Source organism: Balaenoptera physalus (genome assembly GCF_965194825.1).
Source record: "Balaenoptera physalus genome assembly, contig: HAP1_SCAFFOLD_1260, whole genome shotgun sequence".
Lineage (NCBI taxonomy): Eukaryota > Metazoa > Chordata > Mammalia > Artiodactyla > Balaenopteridae > Balaenoptera > Balaenoptera physalus.
The window spans coordinates 34,171-55,599 of record NW_028125536.1 but is presented as its reverse complement, the minus strand read 5'-3'; the positions used below and the strand labels follow the sequence as shown (position 1 = coordinate 55,599).

At 40.9% G+C, this 21,429-nt stretch overlaps 1 long non-coding RNA gene across 3 annotated transcripts in view; it reads left to right on the top strand.

Moving 5' to 3' along the window:
* Positions 1–21,429, top strand: part of LOC309653822 — a 46,066-nt gene that overhangs the window by 7,806 nt on the left and 16,831 nt on the right. Inside the window, exons 2-4 of one of the 3 annotated variants that reach the window (XR_014259534.1) lie at positions 1,390–1,493; positions 5,209–5,333; positions 5,536–6,081. This is a non-coding gene — a long non-coding RNA (uncharacterized lncRNA). Of the gene's footprint in view, positions 1–1,389; positions 1,494–5,208; positions 6,082–21,429 lie in introns of those variants that run through there. The other 2 variants (XR_014259533.1, XR_014259535.1) reach the window with 2 other exon arrangements.

The following is a 21,429-nucleotide window of genomic DNA, read 5'->3' as shown; positions in this document are numbered from 1 at the left end:
AAATGGGCAGAAGGGACTTCCCTAGTGATGCAGTGGTTAAGAATCTGCCTGCCAGTGCAGGGGACATGGGTTCAAGCCCTGGTCCAGGAAGATCCCACATGCCGCGGAGCAACTAAGACCATGTACCACAACTACTGAACCTGTACTCTAGAGCCTGTGAGCCACAACTACTGAACCCGAGTGCCACAAATACTGAAGCCTGCACACCTAGAGCCGTGCTCTGCAACAAGAGAAGCCACCACAATGAGGAGCACATGCACTGCAATGAAGAGTAGCCCCCACTCGCCTCAACTAGAGAAAGCCCACACACGGCAACGAAGACCCAACACAGCCAAAACTAAATAAATAAAAATAAATAAATCTATTTTAAAAAATGGGCAGAAGACCTAAACAGACATTTATCCAAAGAAGACATACAGATGGCCAGCAGGCACATGAAAAGATGCTCAACATCGCTAATAATTAGAGGAATGCAAATCAAAACTGCAGTGAGGTATTACCTCACACCAGTCAGAATGGCCATCATCAAAAAGTCTACAAATAATAAATGCTGGAGAGGGTGTGGACAAAAGGGAACCCTTGTGCACTGTTGGTAGGAATAAACTACTGCAGCCACTGTGGAGAACAGTATGGAAGTTCCTTAAAAACTAAAAATAGAGTTACCATGTGATCCAGCAATCCCACTCCTGGGCATATATCTGGAAGAGATGAAAACTCTAAATCAAAAAAATGCATTCACCCCAATGTTCATAGCAGCACTATTTACAATAGCCAAGACATGGAAGCAACCTAAATGTCCAATGACAGATGAATGGATGAAGAAGAGGTAGTATATTTATACAATGGAATACTACTCAGCCATAAAAAAGAATGAAATAATATGGTTTGTAGCAACACGGACCTAGAGATTATCATACTAGGTGAAGTAAGTCAGAGAGAGAAAGACAAATATCCTATGATATCATTTATATATGGAATCTAAAAAATGATACAACTGAACTTATTTACAAAACAGAAATGGATTCACAGACACAGAGAACAGACTTACACTTACCAAAGGGGAAAGGAGAGGGGATGGATAAATTAGGAATTTGGGATTAAAAGATACACACTACTATATATAGAATACATAAACAACAAGGACTACTGTATAGCACAGGGAACTATATTCAATATCTTGTAGTAACCTATAATGGAAAATAATCTGAAAAAGAATATATATATATATACACATATATATATATAACTGAATCACTGCTGTACACCTGAAACATTGTAAGTTGATTATATTTCAGTAAAAAATTATAAATACCAAAAATAAATTACATTTATTAATTTTTTAAAAAAGAGTCACAAGAAAGTTTGCTCTTCCTCTCTGCTCTCTGCCAGGTGCAGATATAAGGAGAAGTCAGCAGTCTACAAATCAGAAAACTTTCCTTACCAGAACTCAACCGTACTGGCACCCTGCTCTTGAACTTCCAGTCTCCAGAACTGTAAGAAATAAATTTCTGTTGTTTAAGCCATCCAGTGTATGGTAGTTTGTTACAGCAGCTTGAATTCACTAAGACATTTAGAGATAGGACCTGTGAGGAGGTGATGAAGGTTAAATGAGGTCATAAAGGTGGGGCCCTAATCTGACAGGGTTGGTGTCCTTATAAGAAAAGGAAGAGACACCAGACTTCTCTCTCTACCATGGAGGACACAGAAGGCAGCCATCTGAGAGCCAGGAAGAAAGCTCTCAGCAGAAACCAAATCAGGTAGCACCTTGATCTTGTACTTCCCAATCTCCGGAACTGTGAGAAAATAAATTTCTGTTGTTTAAGCCACCCAGTCTATGGTATTTTGTCATGGCAGCCCAAGCCAACTAAGACAGTATCATAGAGTACTTCTTTATACTTACCTTTTAGGACAAGCATCTGGGTTCCTTTGGAAAGGAAGCCCAACATTCATACTGTACACTGGAATTTAGAAAGAGCTAGAGGGACAAATTGTAGAAGTTTCCTAAGAAAATAGAGGTAAGGAAGAGATTCTTAGTCATTTCTGTGCCCTAACATAGGAAATCTTCACCTCCTAGAGTAATCTGATGTTAGGTTGATGATTTTCATATAACCTCATCTTGTCTCCATCAAAGTCAGAGGAGAAAACATCACCCTACTATTACCAAAAACTCTCCACTTGCAATAAGGTAGGTTGTCAACCATACTTGGTATGACTTAAAAAAGTCATACCAGGATATTGCTGACAAAGTAACAAGGGCTTTCTAGATCTTTTGCTAATCATTGTCTCATGAATTTTTTCTTTTTACTTGCTCCAGAATTTTAGAGGATAGTTGACTAGGTCTTCTCCAGAAGATAAGGCGGCATAATTTCATTATCATTGCATCATTTTCCAAAGACCCTGGCAGCTAGAATTCACCTTAAAATAATGATCTTCAAAGTGGGGTACCTCTATCTCTTGAGGTACACCAGGGCCACTTCATACAGCTGTGCAGCATAGGCCCTGGGGTGAAAGATACCTTTCACAGCTGTACGAGGGCATGGATAGGACTATTTTCCTTTCTGACCACTTCGCTTATGTTCACCATGTTCTTACTTTACAAAAACAAAAGACTGCTCTCTTATCCATCCCAAATCTTACTACAGTGTGTCTCTCAAGGGCTGTGTTGCCCAATACAATAGTCACTAGTCACATGTGGATATTGAGCACCTGAAGTGTAGCTGGTATGAATTAAGATTTGCTGCTTGTATAAAATACTACAAGGAATAGTACCAAAAAAAAAAAAAATGTAAAACTACCTCATTTTTAACTTTTTATATTGACTGAATGTTGAAATGATTATATTTTGGAAATATTGCATTACATATAACATTAATTTCACCTGCTTCTTTTTGCTTTTCAAACAAATTTTAAATTACATATATGGCTCACATTGTATTTCTAATGGATGGCACTTCTGCTTTCAGAGAAGTCTCCAAAATAAGGCATCAAAAATTTGCATTCAGGCTTTGTGTCTTTCCTTTTCTTCTCTTTAAGAGTGGGTATTTTGGTATTCAGTGGAGCAGTTTGGCCAATATGTTCATTCAGATATAATGTAGAGTGTGGTTATAAGAGTGATGATAATTTTACTCAAAGAAAGCATTGCTCCTGAGGGAGAGTGTTGAGAGAACCAAGCAGAGTATAGGTAAGAAACATTGGTAGCATCTTAGGTCATCCAGGTGACATGCAAGGCTCTCTGCCTTACTTAGCACTCTTCCTTAGAATTAGTGTTTATAAGTGAGATGATTGTCCTATAGTAGTCCCAGATTGACTGTAAAGACTGGATAATCAATCCTTTTGTAATTCAGGGGGTTTCTAATTCTTTGCTTTCAACAAATTTGATGGAGAACCTAAAGTTGATGATTTAAAATAACATTTAATGAGAGATTACTGTGAGATACTTTTGGCATGCAATTCAGAAGTTGAAATAATTGAATGACTTTACTATAATAAAACTCTTTTCATCTATTTATGAGAACAGTGTCTCTGAGTGCTTATATCTGTAAAACCCCAAAATAGGAATTGAATCTAGATTAAATTGTATCTCTTTCTAACAATAAATAACATTCATCAATAGATTTTGAGAGATGTATCCAATAAAATTTTACTAATTATGTGTAATTATTATCAAAATTTATCATATATTGTTTCAAATTTTAACTACTGATAATTATGATAATAAAACTTTCAGGTAATTTTAATTTTTAATTTTAATTTTAAAAGACTTTCAAACATAAAAATACACTGCATTACATAAAATTCTGGGAATGGAGAATGGAGTGAAAATAATATTTCATTGAGAAAAAGGAATGATGTGAAAGGCAGTCTTTTTTATGAATGATAGTGAATTTCTAATAAATATGTTATTTTGATGGTACTGGAAACATAAGAGTCATGTGATGATTTTATTTTAAAATGTCAACATTTATAGTATAATGGAAATGACATTCTTTAAAACTACATTTCTAATGGAAAATTTTAGATGTCAACTTTCAAAAGTGGAAACAGTTTCACAGTTTTTCAAAACTCTTCTAGGGACAAAGTGAGCAAAAAGATTCAGATGACTGCCTCAGATGGCAGCTAGTCAAAACCATCTCATCTGATAGATGTAGCAGCTGAGGACCACAGGTTCTGTTCCTGAACCAGAACCCAAAGCCACATTTAGTCACTGGCTCCACAACTCCATCCCATCTCCTACGCAAAGAGGGCACACGGGGTTCTGAGAGAAAGTCCATGTTTATTAATGACAAGGTACCTCTAAGTAAGAGGTCATCTCTTAAATGTATTTGAGTTTAGAGCTGTCTGACATCTGTGGTAGCCTGTCACCACCAGTCTCATCAGGATTCTTTCTAAGGCAATCATTTAGAAATATGAGGTGTCCATACATCTATCTCAGCAAGTTGGGTTGTGATTTATCTAACAACTGACTTCCCTAACAAAGCTGGAAGCAGCTTAGGGGGAGTAGATATTCATTGTTTTAGTTGGCTTGGGCTGGGCTGCCGTAACAAAATACCATACACTGGGTGGTTTAAACAACAGAAATTAATTTTCTCCCAGTTCTGGAGCTGAAAGTGAGATAGGGTGCCAGCATGGTCAGGTTCTGTTGAGAGTTCTGTTCCTGGCTTGCAGACAGCTGCCTTCTTGCTGCATGTGCCTGCCGAGAGAAAGCAAGATCTGGATCTGGTCTCTCTTCCTATCCTTAAGGACGTAATCCTATTGGATCAGGACCCTACCCTTATAACCTCATTTAACTTTACTTCCACAAAGCCCCTACCTCCAAATATGTCACATTAGGGGCTAGGGCTTCAACATACGAATTTTAGTTGGACACAAACATTCAGTTCCCAACAGTCATAAATCTTTATATACCTTGTTCCTAACCCAACGGATGGTACTAGTGAGCATTAATAAATTTCTGCTGAATAAATTCATATTAATTCCTTATATCAGTGTCATAGTGGCAATGTAGTACAGCAAAGAGAAAACTAGCTCTATGACCTTGGGCAAGTCATATAACATCTCTGAGCCTCAGCTTCTTCAGATGTAAAGTCTAGATAGCAACTCTTATCTTATAAATATGTTATGAGGCTTAGAAGGGAGGTGTGTCAAGGGTATGGAATCGTATGTGTGAAATAATAGCTCTATATAATACTTCTGCTTAACATTTTATAGTTTGTGAAGCACTGCTGTATACATCATTCTACTGAATGAAGACCTGAATGCCTCAGACACTTCTAGCACCAAGCTTCATGATCTTTAAGGTCTTGGATGAACTGGTATAGTGAAAAGAAAATAAGGTAACCTTGGACTTCACTAGGTCATAATTTCTGTGTTATGCAATGAAGTAATTCACTGCATTGGTCTAGCTCTCGGGGTGATCAAGAGGGCAGGTTAATAAATCTTCCCGGCAGGGAGAGGAAAATATTAGGTGTTTTAATGTCTATTCTTTTGCAAAATTAATCAGTTACTTGCTATTTCCTTAAATAAATTATTTTTCAGAATACTTATAGCCAAAGTTTTGTAAGTCCAATCACGGACACTAGATGGCACCATAAGAACCTCACCTGCACCAATTCCTGACAGTCCAACAGCTCTTTCTCACAATTTACAGCCTGAAGATTTTTAACATAGAGTCTGGGGTGAAGAAAACTTAGAGAAAAGTTCTTTCATTTCTATGTAGAGACTATAAGTTTTCTCTCTAAGAGGTTGATCTCCTACTGTGAATAGTACGCAGAGGATCAGGACTCTCATGGGAAACTACAGACAGCGTGGATCAAGTCAGGAGACGTGGTCTGCGTCCCAGTGCCGATGCTTCGCAGCTGGTTTTCGCGGAGAAGGTCTATTTCCTGCCCCGTATGCATCTCATGGGATTGCTGGGAGGACCATGCAGAGTCATGGATGAGAACTGCCACGTGCTACAGTTAAAAACCAGGGTTCTTTCTACCTCTGCAGCCCCTCTTCCCGGGAGGCTCGTGCCTTGCACCAGCTCCGGGCCTCTGCTACCCGGGCCCCTGCCTGCTCTGTTTTCAACCACAAGCTCACTCCTCAAGCATCTGGAAAGGACTCTGACATCAGATCTGTTTTTCAACTTTCACTCAAGCAGCTGGAACTCACGCTTCTTCGTGTCCTCCACACCAGTGGTGTTCAGCTTCTCTTCAGTAGTCCTGTGGCTACTCGTCATCACCTGGAAGTGAACCCCGTAAAACCGTCAGCTTCACCTCCCATTGTTCCACAAGTCATCCCTCCTTTCCCCTCCCCACCTGCTCATCCCTTTCACTGCGATTCCAGCTCCTCCGCGTCTTCCTTCTCTCCCTGTTCATCAGCCCCCGCTTCTCTGCGCATAGAGCCCCTCTTTCTCTTCTCGCCTAGGCTCTTTAGTCTCCCACCAGCACCTACGCCTCCCTCACCCCAGTCCTCCGAGGCCTCCAGCCCTCAGGCCGCCACGGGACCAGTGCAGCCCTTGGTTTGAGGCAGGGCAGAGCGCCAAGTGGAAGAGCACAGGCGTAGAATTGTTTTATTGCTCTGACAGTAAACAGCTGCGTAAGTAACTCTGCCCACATTACTGACCCCTCTGAGCATCGGCGGTGGGTATTTTCGGGGGATGAAGACATCTACCCACAGGAGAATTAAGGGAGTTAGTAGGTAAGAAGAGATGTCCTAAAACATATTTTTATGCCTTTATCTTTTGCCTCTTCCACATATGTGACCTCCCCCTGCGATCCAGAGGTCCTTCTCTGGAGGGCAAGTGGATGAATTAGGTAGGCTAGGATTATTAGAGTAAAACACAAATGAGAGGCAGGGTGTAGTTTACTTCTAAAACAGGTAACTGAGATATAAAACTAAAGGCCTGAAGAAAGTAGGGCCTAGAGATTATGCCAAAGTATACTTTGGAAACAAAACAGGGGAGAACCAGGTATACCTGCCTTCCGTTCCCCACCACAAGCAGAAAGGATCATGGGGACCACGGAGGAGGGGCCTCAAAGGAAACGGGCAGGGAGGGCGGAGGAGCTGGGTTGTCCCTGTATGGTCAGCCCCCCACGATGGCGGCTCCCTTGCTCGCTGTGCGTCCCCTGCCTGACCAGTCCCTGCCTCACCGACCCCTACTCACCTGACTGACCTTCCCTCCTCAGTACATGGCTGCATGCTCGCCCCGGCCCAGCTGGGAACGCTCATTAGATCAGAACGTCCGCACCTTGCTGGCTCATCAAAGGGGCGGTGAGGGGCAGGCTCCCATGCTGGTTTCCCTGGTAACCGATGAGCCACGCTGACGTCAATTCCCCCTGTAACTGGTAACCTCCCTCTCCCCGTGGTAGTGAAGACGGCCGCTGTCTGCCCCACAGGGTGGGGAGTCGCGCCCGGACCTCGCTTCCCACAGGTAAGATCCTCCTATCCATGAACACCATTGATGTCTCCGTCACTGATTCTGGGGTCCTTCTACGGTCTTCAAGCTGGGCAAACACTGGGCTTACAAGCCTGCGGGGTGCAGCCCAACAGTCCCTTTTCAAGAGTCCTACACTCACCTAATCAGGAAACCTAGGTGGGTCCCTTAACCCCCAGAAGCAGGGATGTGGAAAGAAAATCCACAGCATATATATAGTCATTTAGCCCTCGAAACAACTCCACAAAACCACTGTTACCCACGTAAAACAACACCACAAGACTATTATTGGCCCCATTTTACTGAATAGGAAAGTGACAGGATTTTGACTCAGGCCAGCTGACTTCAAAGGCCGTGCCCTTAACCATCACCCTACACAGCCTTTCAGTAAACATCAGTTCCCTACACCCACCCCAACCCCACCTCTACTCAATGCCAGGGTTAGGAAGCTGAGTTAGGAAAGGTAGGCTGCCGTGTGTTTCATGCTGTTACGGTTTAAGGTCTAAACTCAGCTGGGCCTTCGGTTCTGCTTCATCTCCTGTTGTTTGTGCTTCGTCGGCTCCCTTCACCAGGCCCTGCAATGGGCCTAAACCCTCCACCTTCCCTGCCCCGCTCACCTCCAGCAGTAAACTCACCTGTGATTCATAGACAAAATCAGTGCCGTTAGGGGTGGACTCCTGCAGCTTCCCTCCTTCCCTCAACTAACTTATCTTCAAGGGAAGCCTCTCCTCCTATCCAACCAGTTTTCGAAGGAGAGGTTCCTCTCTCTCTCCTCTTTCAGACCGCTCCCTCCTTTGCTCTTGCACCCCCTCCAGGAGTTCTCTCAGGTGTCTCTTTTTCCAGTATGTTCAGCCTTCCCCCTCTCTGCTGGGTCCTTTCAGCATATAAACAAGGTAAGGTCTTTCCTCTCCTTCATGTCATTTCCATCCATAATTGTCCTAGATGTCAGAAATTTCCAAGCACCAGTCCCTGAACTCTTCCTAAGTAGTGATGAAATCTCACTAATTCATGATAAAAAGTTGAGCAAATAAGGATAATATAGGGAGTTTCTCATTAAACTAAAGTAATTCAATTTAAATGATTTTTTGTTCTGAAATTATGACTTTTTTTTAAATGTTCTGTTATTCTTTGTATAGGAGGCCCTCTGCATCTGTGGGTTCCATGTCCTCGGATACAGAAGGCCGACTGTACCACACCATTTAATACAAGGGACTTGAGCACCCGTAGAGCTTGATATCCTTTGGGGGTCCTGGAACAGATCCCCCAAGGATCCCCAGGGATGACTGTATGCCACCTATCAGAAGTGTGAAGACTTCACTTGAGCAACGAACAACCCTCTTTGCTGTAAGACGTTGAGATTTGGGGCTTCTTTTTTACTGTGCATAACCTAGCCAAGAAGTCCTCAAACTCTTTGGTCTCTGAACATCTCTACACTCTTTACACTCTTAAAAACTATTAAGGACCTGTATTGACTGTGTTTCTTTACTTTCTGTCTTCTCAATGCTCTGGCAGCTGGGACCTTGCTAGTGCAGGAGAGACTGCTCCTTTGAGGACTAGCTAATTCCTAGAGATGACCAACTCCCCCCTTGTGAATATACCTTTCATGTGCAAGCTAACCAATCCAAAACCATACCCCTCCGCCCCCATTACCACCCCCTTTACCCAGCTCTCACAGGGCTCTTATACTTTGGGCCAATACAGCGATATGTTGTTTTACTGCACTTCACAGATACTGCATTTTTTACAGATTGAAGACTTGTGAAAAACCTGCATTGAGCAAGTCTATTGGTGCCATTTTTCCAGCAGCATTAGTTTTTAATTAAGATATGTACATTGTTTTCTTAGACATAATGCTATTGCACACTTAATAGACTACAGCATAGTGTAAACATAATGTTTATATGTACTGGAAACCAAAAAATTCGTGTGACTTGCCTTATTGCCCCATTTGCTTTATTGCAATAGTCTGGAACCAAACCAGCAGTATCTCCGAGGTATGCCTGTGCTCACCTGTCCTGGTCACCTCAGGGCCAGATCCAGGAAACCCTAGGACAGCCCCTACACCTAAGAGCCTGCTGAAATTATTCAAACTAGCCAACCCTAAACCTGCTTACCCTGCCTTGCCTGTTCCTTTCTGCGAAAACCACAATAAGGCTCTCACCCATGCTTTCCCCTCACTCCTTCAACCTTCTGACTGACTAGTGCTTCCCGGGTGGCCCTGTGCGGCCCTGTGTGACATGGCAGGCCTCCTACTCTTGGGAACAGACTTCCCTTTAGTGACAGTCATCTCCTGGTCTATTGACCTAACCATACCTAAGTAATAATAAAGCCAACATTTTAAAACAGGACCTCAGTGGGCTTTTGTTTATGTGGGTTCTATATATTGATATTTACTGTTTTAGATATTAAAACTGAGAAATTTTAAAAATATGTAAATGAATCCATTATACATTAGCATAGTAATATCTTAATGAAAAATATATTTTCTAGAACAAAAAAATAGCTGTGAGAAGAGTAGCACTGTTTCAGTTTTTACAAATCTCTTTAATGTCTCGCTAAGCAGAATAAAGCTGGATTTTGGGGTCTGCTTCTGCATTCAAAGAGCTGCAGTATCACATTCTGGAAAACTCCACAATACACTCATAAGAGATTGAGAATGAAAAAGGCAAATAACATTTTAGCATTTAATCATTGATTTTGAAACTGACCTCATAGACCCACGGAAAATGTCCCCAGACCACACTTCGAGAATGCTAACCTACACAATATTGACTAATACAAACAAGTTTTTTAGAATTTAATTTTTTTCCAGTTGTATTGAGATATAAATGACATAGAGTACTGTATAAGTTTAGGTGTCCAGCATAGTGATTTGACTTACATACATCATGAAATGATTATCATGGTAAGTTTAATGAGTATCCATCATCTCATATAAACACAAAATTAAAGAAATAGGGAAAAAACATTTTTTCCTTATGATGAGAACTCTTAGGATTACTCTCTTAACACCTTTGATATGTATAGTACAGCAGTGTTAATTATCTTTATCACGTTGTACATTACATCTCTAGTACTTATTTATCTTATGACTGGAAGTTTTGTAACTTTTGACTGCCTTCACCCAATACCCCACCCACACCCGTGCCTCTAGTAACCACAAATCTGATCTCTTTTTCCATGAGTCTGTTTGTTTGCTTTTGAAGTATAATTGACCTACAACACTATGTTAATTCCTGATATATAACATAGTGAATCAATATTTCTATACATTTCAAATTGATCACCACGATAAGTCTAGTTACCATCTGTCACCATACAAAGATATTACATAATTGTTTACTATTTTCCCCACACTGTACATTTCATACCCATGACTCATTTATTTTGTAACTAGAAATGTGTACCTCAGTCCCCCTCACCTATGTCTTATCTCCCCCTCAACTCCTCCCCTTGGCAACGACATGTTTGTTCTCTGTATCTATGACTCTGTTATGTTTGTTCATTTGTTTTGTTTTTTAGATTCCACATGTAAGTGATATCATAATTTGTCTTTCTCTGACTTATTTCACTTAGCATAATACCCTCTAGACCATCCATGTTATCACAAATGGCAAGGTTTCATTCTTTTTATGGCTGAGTAATATTCCACTGTGTGTGTGTGTGTGTGTGTGTGTGTGTGTGTGTGTGTGTGTATCCATTCATCTGTTGATGGGCACTTAGGTTGCTTCCATATCTTAGCTATTGTAAATGATGCTGCTATGAACATAGGGTTGCATATATCTTTTCTAATTACTGTTTTTATTTGCTTTGGATAAATATCCAGAAGTGGAATTACTGGATCATATGGTAGTTCTATTTTTAATTTTTTGAGCAATTTCCATAATGTTTTCCATAGTGGCTACACCAATTTACATTCCTACCAACAGTGCACAAGGGTTCTTTTTTCCAATCCTTGCCAATACTTGTTACTTGTTGTCTTTCTGATAATAGTCATTCTGACAGATATAAAGGGGATATTTCATTGTGATTTTGGTTTGCATTTCCCTGATGATTAGTGATGTTGAGCATCTTTTCATGTGTCTGTTGGCCATCTGCATATTTTCTTTGGAAAAATGTCTATTCAGATCCTCTGTCCATTTTTTAATTGGGTTGTTTTTTTGATGTTGAGTTGTATGAATTCTTTGTATATTTTGGATATCAACCCCTTATCAGCTACAGTAAGTCCCCTGCTTACAAACAAGTTCCTTTCTGAGAGTGCATTCATAAGCCCAATTTGTTCGTAAGTCCAGCAAAATTAGCCTAGGTACCCAACTAACACAATCGGCTATATAGTACTGTACTATAATAGGTTTATAGTACCTTTCACACAAATAATACATAAAAAACAAACAAAAAAAATAAAGAAAACATTTTTAATCTTACAGTATGTTTCCTTGAAAAGTACAGTAGTACAGTACAACAGCTGGCATCGAGGGAACAGGCAAGAAGAGTTACTGACTGGAAGAGGGGGAGGAGGTGGGAGAGGGTAGAGCTGAAGGATCGTCAGCAGTAGAAGACTGAGGGCAAGCTGCAGTTTCACTCATGCCTGATGTTGATGGAACGCACATTCACACCTTTGAAAGTTCAAAACTTGAAGGCTTGTATGTAGGGGACTTACTGTATGTCATTTGCAAGTTTCTTCTCCCATTTAGTAGGCGGCCTTTTCATTTAGTTGATAGTTTCCTTATGTGAAAAGTTTTTAATTTGATGTAGTCCCATTTGTTTATTTTTGCTTTTGTTTCCCTTGCCTGTGGAGACATATTCAAAAACAATATTACTAAGACCAATGTCAAAGAGTATACTTCTTACTTTTTCTTTTAGAAGTTTTTTTTTTTTTAAAGTTATACACTTTATTTATTTATTTATTTATTTATGGCTGTGTTGGGTCTTCGTTTCTGTGCGAGGGCTTTCTCTAGTTGCGGCAAGTGGGGGCCACTCTTCATCGCGGTGCGCGGGCCTCTCATTATTGCGGCCTCTCCTGTTGCGGAGCACAGGCTCCAGACGCGCAGGCTCAGTAGCTGTGGCCCACGGGCCCAGCCGCTCAGCGGCATGTGGGATCTTCCCAGACCAGGGCCCGAACCCGTGTCCCCTGCATTGGCAGGCAGACTCTCAACCACTGCGCCACCAGGGAAGCCCACTTTTAGAAGTTTTATGGTTACAGGTCTTACATTTATATCTTTAATGCATTTGAGTTTATTTTTGTGCATGGTGTGAGTTGTCCAGTTTGCTTCTTTTGCATGTAACTGACCAATTTTCCCAACACCATTTATTGAAGAAACTGTCTTTTCCCCATTGTATATTCTTTCCTCCTTTGTTGTAGATTAATTGCCCATATAACTGTGGGTTCATTTCTGGGCTGTCTTTTCTTTTCTACTAATTTATATGTCTGTTTTTGTGCCAGTACCATGCTGTTTGGATTACTGGAGCTTTGTAGTATAGTTTAAAACCAGAGATTGTGATCTCTCCAGCTTTGTTCTTCTTTCTCAATATTGTTTTGGCTATTTGGAGTCTTTTGTGTTTCCAGAAATTTTTTTAAATTATTTGTTCTAGTTCTGTGAAAAATGCCATTAGTATTTTGATAGGGATTGCATTGAATCTGTAGATTGCCTTGGGTAGTATGGTCATTTTTAACAATATTAATTCTCCCAATCCATGAGCATGATATATCTTTCCATCAGTTTGTGTCATCTTCAGTTTCTTCAGTGACAAGTTGGTTGTTTAGTAGCGTATTATTTAGCCTCCACATGTTTATGTCTTTTGCAGTCTTTTTTCTTGAAGTTGATTTCTAGTCTCACAGTGTTGTGGTCAGAAAAGTTGCTTGATAGGATGTCAATCTTTTTAAACTTACTGAGACTTGTTTTGTGGCCTACAATATGACCTATCCTGGAGAACATTACATGGACACTTGAAAAGAATGTGTATTCTGCTGCTTTTGGATGGAATGTTCTATGTATACTTGTTAAGTTCACTTTGTCTAATGTGCTGTTTTAGGTCAGTGTTTCCTTATTGATTTTTTATCTAGATGATCTGTCCATTGATGTAAGCAGGGTTTTAAATTCCCCCATTATTACTGTGTTATTGTCAATTTCTCTTTTTATGTCTGTTAATATTTGGTTTATGTATTTAGGTACTCTTATGTTGGGTGCATATATATTTAAAATTATCATATTTTCTTCTTAGATTGATCCCCTTATCATTCTGTAATGCCCTTCTTTGTCTCTTGTTATGATCTATCTTGTCTGAAATAAGTATTGCTACACCCTGGCTTCCTTTTTGTTTCCATTTGCATGAAATAGCTTTTTTCATTCCCTCACTTTCAGTTCGTGTGTGTCTTTAGATCTCTTGTAGAGAGCATATATTTGCGTCTTGTTTTGTATCTATTCAGCCACTCTTTTATTTTTAAATTTAATTAATTTCTTTATTTATTTATTTATGGCTGTGTTGGGTCTTTGTTTCTGTGCGAGGGCTTTCTCTAGTTACGGCAAGTGGGGGCCACTCTTCATCGCGGTGCGCAGGCCTCTCACTTTCGCGGCCTCTCTTGTTGCAGAGCACAGGCTCCAGACACGCAGGCTCAGTAATTGTGGCTCATGGACCTAGTTGCTCCACGGCATGTGGGATCTTCCCAGACCAGGGCTCGAACCTGTGTCCCCTGCATTGGCAGGCAGATTCTCAACCACTGCGCCACCAGGGAAGCCCCACTCTGTCTTTTGATTGGAGCATTTAGTCCATTTACATGTAAAGTGATTATTGATAGGTATGTACTTATTGCAATTTTGTTAATTGTACGGGGGTTATTTTTGTAGTTCTTTTTTGTTCCTTTCTTCTTCTTTTGCTCTCTTTCCTTGTGATTTGATGACTATCTTTAGAGTTATGTTTGGATTTCTTCCCCTTTTTTTGGTGTGTGTATTATTATAGATTTTTGATTTGTGGTTACCATGAGGTTTATATATAGCAATCTATATATTTACCTGATTGTTTTAAGTTGCCAATCTCTCAAGTTCAAACACATTTTTAAAACCTGGGATTTTTACTCCCAGTCCTCATGTTTACTGTTTTTGACATCATGTTTTACATCCTTTTGTTTTGTGTATTCCTTAACTACTTATTGTGGATATAGATGATTTTACTACTTTTGTCTTTTAACGTTCCTACTAGCTTTATAAGTAATTGATTTACTACCACTACTGTACATTTGTCATTACCAATGAGATTTTTCCTTTCATAATTTTCATGTTTCTAGTTGTGGCCTTTTCTTTCCTGCTTAGAGAAGTCCCTTTAACATTTCTTGTAAGGCTGTTTCAAGGTGATGAACTCTTTTAGCTTTTGCTTGTTTGTAAAACTTTTGATCTCCCTTTCAAATCTGAATGATAGCCTTGAGGGGTAGAGTATTCTTGGTCATAGGTTTTTTGTTTCATCACTTTAAATATATCATATCACTCCCTTCTGGCCTGCAGAGTTTCTGCTGAAAAGTCAGTTGATAGTCTTAGGGGAGTTCCCTTGTATGTAATTTGTTGTTTTTTCTCTTGCTATTTTTAATATTCTCTCTTTAATTTCTGCCGTTTTAATTACAATGTATCTTAGTATGGTCCTCTTTCAGTTGATCCTGTTTGGGACTCTGTGATTTCTGGACCCGAACGTCTGTTTCCTTTCCCAGGTTAGGGAAGTTTTCAGCTGTTATGTCTTCAAATATGTTATCTGCCCCTTTCTCTCTCTTCTCCTTCTGGGACCCCTATAATATGAATGTTAGTATGCCTGATATTGTACCAGAGGTCTCTTAAGCTGTCGTCATCTCTTTTTATTCATTTTTCTTTTTTTCTGTTCAGTTCGAGTGATTTCAACTACTCTCTCTTTTAGTTTGTTGATCCATTCCTCTGTATCATCTAATCTACTGTTCATTCTTTCTAGTGTAGTTTTTATTTCACTTATTGTATTCTTAAGCTCCATTTCATCTTTCTTTATTTTTCCTTTTTGTTAAACTTCTCACTGTATTTGTTTATTCTTCTCCCAAGTTCTTCGAGCATCTTTCTGTTTTTTTTTTTTTTTTTTTTTTTTTTTTGCCTATGCCATGCAGCATGTGGGATCTTAGTTCCCTGACTAGGGATTGAACATGCGCACTTTGCAGTGGAAGTGTGGAGTTTTAACCACTGGACCACCAGGGAAGTCCCTCGAACATCTTTATGATCAGTACTTTTGAACTTTTTATTGTGTTGATTACCTAGCTCCATTTCTCTTAGTTCTTCTTCTGGGGTTTTATCTTATTCCTTTGTTTGGAACATATTTCTCTGTTGCCTCATTTTGCCTAATTCTCTGTTTTTATTTCTATAGGTTGGTTACTTTTCCCAATCTTGATGAGTGGCCATTTGTAGGAGATGTCCTATGCATTTCAGCAGTGCACTCCCCTCTGGTCACCAGAGCTATATGCTCTCGGAGTGCTCCCTATGTAGGCTCTGTGGGCCCATTACTCTGAACTCTTTCTCAGGTAGATTGCCTATCTCCACTTCACTTGGTTCTTCTTCTGAGGTTTTATCTTATTCCTTTGTCTGAAACATAGTCCTCTGTCACCTCATTTTTTCTGAGTTGCTATTTGTATTTTATATATGTGGTAGATTAGTCACGTTTCTCAACCTTGGAGAAGTGGCCTTTTATAGGAGATGTCCTATGCATCCCAGCAGTGCACTCCCATCTCATTACCCAAGCTATATGCTTGGTGGTTCCCCCTAAGAGGGCTGCATGGGTCCTTCTGTTGTGTTAGGCTGACTATGTGGGCGGTCTGGTAGGTTTGGTTGGCCCCTAGTCCAGTTGGTTGCCAGGCCCTGCCTTCTGTGGATGCTGTTGGCTGCTGTTTAGTGGTGCCTGGTTACAAGGCAGCTGGTTGCAGAACCCTAGGTGGCCCCAGGGCTAGTGTTGGCTCAGTGGTGGGCAGAGTCAGGGTCCAAAAGACTGGGGTGGTTGCCCACCCACTTGCAGGTGAAGCCAGATCCTGCAGTTAGTGCCAAACTACTTGCAGGCAGATCTGGTTCCTGGAATCTGGCTGCAGGCCTAGGGATCCCAGAGCTTGTTTCAGATTGTTGGGAGGGGGAAATTTCCTGACACAGTTGTGTATGGGGTCCAGGATGTTCCAGAGATTGCACTGACCTGCTAATGGGCAGGGCCGGGGTTCAGCTGGTTCCAGGGTAGGCTCTGGCTTGCTGCTGGTAGGCTCAGTCTGCAGGCTGTGGGATCATAGTTTTCTGCTGCTGGTGTCTGCCCTCTGAGTGAAGCTGGTCTAGAGGCTAGTGCAGGCTTGCTGGTAGGAAGGCCAGTGCCTGCCCACTGGTGGGTGGAGTTGGATCTTGGCCCACTGGTGGGCAGGGTCATGTCTAAGGGTATTTCTAGAGATGGCTGTGGGCTCAGGAAGTCTTAAGGCAGCCTATCTGCTGATGGTTAGTGCTGTGTCCCCACCCAGTTAGTTATTTGGCCTGAGGTGTCCCAGCACTTGTGCCTATAGGCTGTTGGGTGGGGCCAGGTCTTGGCATTAATGAACCAAGATGGTAGCCACCAACAGCAGTGTTCAGGTGTTTGAGTGTCTCCCAGTATGTCTGCCACCAGTGTCTATGCCCCCAGGGTGAGCCATAGCTGCTCCCTGCCTCTCTAGAAAACTCTCCAAGACCAGCAGGTAGGTCTGGCCCAGGCTTCTATCAAATTACCTAGCCCGGGGTCCCAGTGCATATGGGATTTTGCATGCCCCCTTTAAGAGTGAAGTCTCTATTTCCCCCAGTCCTGTGGGGCTCCTGCAATTAAGCCCCCCTGGCCTTCAAAGCCAAATGCTCTGGGGGCTTCTCTTCCTGGTGCTGAACCTGACACGGGGAGCTTGACATGGGGCTCAGAACTCTCACTTCCATTGAAGAACCTCTGCAATATTATTATTCTCCAGTTTGTGAGTTGCCCACACAGAGGGAATGAGATTTAATTATATCGTGAGTCCACCCCTCCTACCTGTGTCGTTGTGGTTCCTTCTTCTTTTTTTTTAAATTTCTTTGTTTTATTTATTTATTTTTGGCTGCATTGGGTCTTCGTTGCTGTGCACGGGCTTCCTCTAGTCACAGCAAGCAGGGGCTACTCTTCATTGCAGTGTGCGGGCTTCTCATTGCGGTGGCTTCTCTTGTTGTGGAGCACAGGCTCTAGGTGTGCGGGCTTCAGTAGTTGTGGCTCATGGGCTCTAGAGCGCAGGCTCAGTAGTTGTGGCGCACGGGCTTAGTTGCTCCACGGCATCTGGGATCTTCCTGGACCAGGGCTTGGACCTGTGTCCCCTGCACTGGCAGGTGGATTCTTAACCACTGCACCACCAGGGAAGTCCCGTGGTTCCTTCTTTATGTCTTTAATTGTAGAAGATCTTTTCTGGTGGGCTTTTGCATCGATGATTGTTCTGCAGATAGTTGTGATTTTTGTGTGCTTGTGAGAGGAAGTAAGCTCAGGGTTTTTCTATTTTGCCATCTTGGCTGCTCTGTTCTTCCTCATCATAAAAGGCCACCAACCTTATTGGATTAGGGACCCACCCTTATAATCTCATTTAACCTTACTTATCTCCCTAAAGGCCCTGTCTCTAAATACAGTCACATTGGTCATAGGGCTTCAACCTATGAATTTTAGACTGGGGCAGGGGACACAATTCAGCGCATAACAGGAGGTGAAAATTGAAAACAGTGAGTGTGAGGGGAAAAATAACCAAGGCAAAGTGATATAATGTGTTAACCAGGCTGGCTACCACTTCATACAAAACTTCAAAAAAAGATAAAGAAAAGGCTGGTCATTGCTTGGCACATTGGACTCTTCCAGAAGGGCTGCAAGAAAGAATTCCATCTCAGACTATTCCATGGTAGGAAGATGCTACCTGCCTGACTTCCCACCCCCCATCCCCGCCTCCTATTTCCTGTAAGTCAAGGTTCACCCCCATGGAAAGCTAACTCACCATATTACACGTGTGGTGTCATCAAGCCTTTCAGTGGCCACTCAGGAGGCTAGATTCCATTCTGCATGGTGTAGCATTTCATCCAAACCCAGAAGTTAGGGAGGGAAACAGCATGTGAGACTCCAAGCCTGGACCTTTAACTCAGACTTCAGCCAGTCTGACAAATGCAGCAAAAGTGGTGCTGGAGGGGGCACAGTCTAGGAGTTCAGCCATGTCTTTTGAAGGAAGGAGTCAGTTAAGACAGTCAGAGGTGTCTGATTCAGAACTACTACTGTTCTATCTAAGTACAGAGGTGGCTATCCTAAAGTCACAACATTTCCTGAAAGGAGCACAATCCTGAATGAAGGTCATTGGGAAAGTATATTTTGAAAGTCATAGAAACAATAATTACATTTTAAATGAAATGTAATGAAAGTATTTAATAACTGAATAATATAATTCATCCAATTTGAACCTTGACAGATGAGTCTTAGCCTAGAACAAATATTACATTTGATATACTCTGTATCCAACTGTTAATGCTTGTTACTACACTGTATCCTTCAGATTTGCTTAAAAACCAATGGAGTAAATTATACTATAGTTTATTTTTCGCATGAAACATGTGAAACATCAAATTGCTGTGAAAAGTGTGAGAACTCAAGATACATGCAGAATGGCAGTCAAATTGAGAGCTGTCTTATCTCATCCAGGTAATTTTTAATTAAAGTGACATTGGGAAATGAGAAGGGAGATGACATGGGTTATACTTATTACAGGCCATCATGCCCTTGCTGTTTTAAAGAACAAAAATATATGACCTCTACTAGTTGACACTCAATAATAAGGAATGTCATGACTGCCTGCCAAATAGTCTTAAACACTGAACTGTAGAACATCTTCATTGCCATTACATCTTTTATGAGCTTTCAAATTACTTATTCCTGTTGTATTCATTGTTAGTTTCTAGGTTTATCACATGCATGTGTGTGTGTTTGTGTGTGTTTTGTGTTTAGGGAATGGAGCAGTTATTTCAAGTGGCTTATGGGAAGAGAGCAGACATGCTCAGCCAACCATATTAAATCTGTCCAAAGAATTGAAAATGTATATATAAGTTGTCACCTCCAAAGTAAACTGGAGTCAATGACAGAGTAGACAGGGATAGCCAGGCAGGTATGTGTTAGGTGTGGCCACAGGAACAGCATTCCCAATGGCCTTAACATCTGTAAAGCATACCTACAAATTCTGTGAACCAGAGGCAGATAATTAAGATGATAGTTCTGACGGCCAGAAGTCACACAAAACTCTGAGATCCACACACAGTACATCACGTCTCCTCAGTTAGAAATTTGTTCTTTTACTGATACCCGAGCACCCATGACCTCCAACTATCAATCTGTAGCCCCATCTTCTCTATCAAGTTCCAGACCATATATTCTACCTCGAAGTTCCACCTCAAAATCATCATGCCTCAAACTGAATCTGTCACAAGTCTCACAAACCTGCCATTCCTTCTATATTTCCTATCCTAGTTGATGATATTGCAAGTCACTTATTCTCTTAAGTTAGCCATTTAATTCATCCTTTCATAAGTAGGTTTTGGTGGTCGGCACTGGGGATATAACAGTAAACACAGCGAAATCCCTTTCCTTATGAATCTTATATTGTACTGGTGAAATGGGCACTAGGTAAAACACACAGGGGGGTGTGTGTGCACGCACGTGTGCATGTGTGTGTGTTAGTGTCAAGCTCTATGGGAAAAAAAATAAAGCAGAGTAAAGGGATAGTGAATGACAAAATATGCTATTTTATATAGGTTATCAGAAAAGTCCCAGTTTTATTAAATTCCTCTCCCTTCTTCACCTCCTGTGTCCAATTGGTCATTAAGCCCTGCCATTGCTCTCCCTGCCCCTGGTGTCTCTCCTCCATCTCACTCCATTTTCCATGCTTCCATCCAAGTCATTCTTTTAAAATTCAAATGACTGTTCCTATTGACGATTATTGATGTGACGTTCCACTTTCTTCATGATTTGGTCCATCCTACCTTCTAAACTATAACATCTACACTCTTCAGTTGCCTGTGAGAATTAATTTCTCCACCTATATTGGTTCCAAATGTAGATAGGAATAAAACAGCTTTATCAATATTTGTTTTCCATTAGTCTCTCAATTATAATATGATCTCCTTTGGGTAAAGACTATACCATCATTCTTTATGTCCCCACACCTGGCCTGGTTCCTGGCACAGAGTTAGTAACAAGTAAATATTTGCTTGGTTCGTTTGAAGTGCAAAAAAAAATTTCTATTGAAATTAAATTTTCTTCTTCTTCCAGTAGAAGCTAGCTCTGGCAGAATTTCAGAGTGTCTAATTGTTACCTGATTATCCAGAGCTTTATAACTGTTGCCCTTGGAGACATCCCAGCAGAGTGATATTATCTAGACCACCAGGTGATAGGAAATTTTGTTCCCCAGGTGTCATAATAATTCCTAGTGAGTCCTTCCCAGAATTTAGCTTTGTGAACTCCAGGTGAGCTTGTCAGTTCTGCATGCACTCTGAAATTCTTGACAAAGGAGAGGGTGGAGGTTGACAGAGCCCGTGTTTTTGTAAAGCTCTCATCTTTCTGACGTTATCTAGGGCAGGGTAATAACTGAAGTGGTGACTTGACTGAGAAGACTCTTATATGAGGATTTTTGTTGTAGACTATGTCTTCTCCATAACCCAGTAGTGAACAGTGGTTAAAGACAAAAACCAAAATCAAAAAAACCCAAAGCAAAATAAAAAAAAAAAATTCTTGCTTTACTGTAATTCTGGTGACATCAGCAGAGAAAAGTTCAAAGCCAATTTTAATCATTCATATAGCATCCTCAAAAGATGAAAAATTAAACCAGCAGTTTACTATCTTCTAGAGATCACAGTGACATCAAAAATAGAACTCAGGTCTTCTGACTCCCAGTATGTATTTATTTTTTAAAGTAAATGTACATAGGAATTATTTGGATAAAATGTAAAAAGTACTTCAGATGGCCCTGTAATGACTTTAAGATA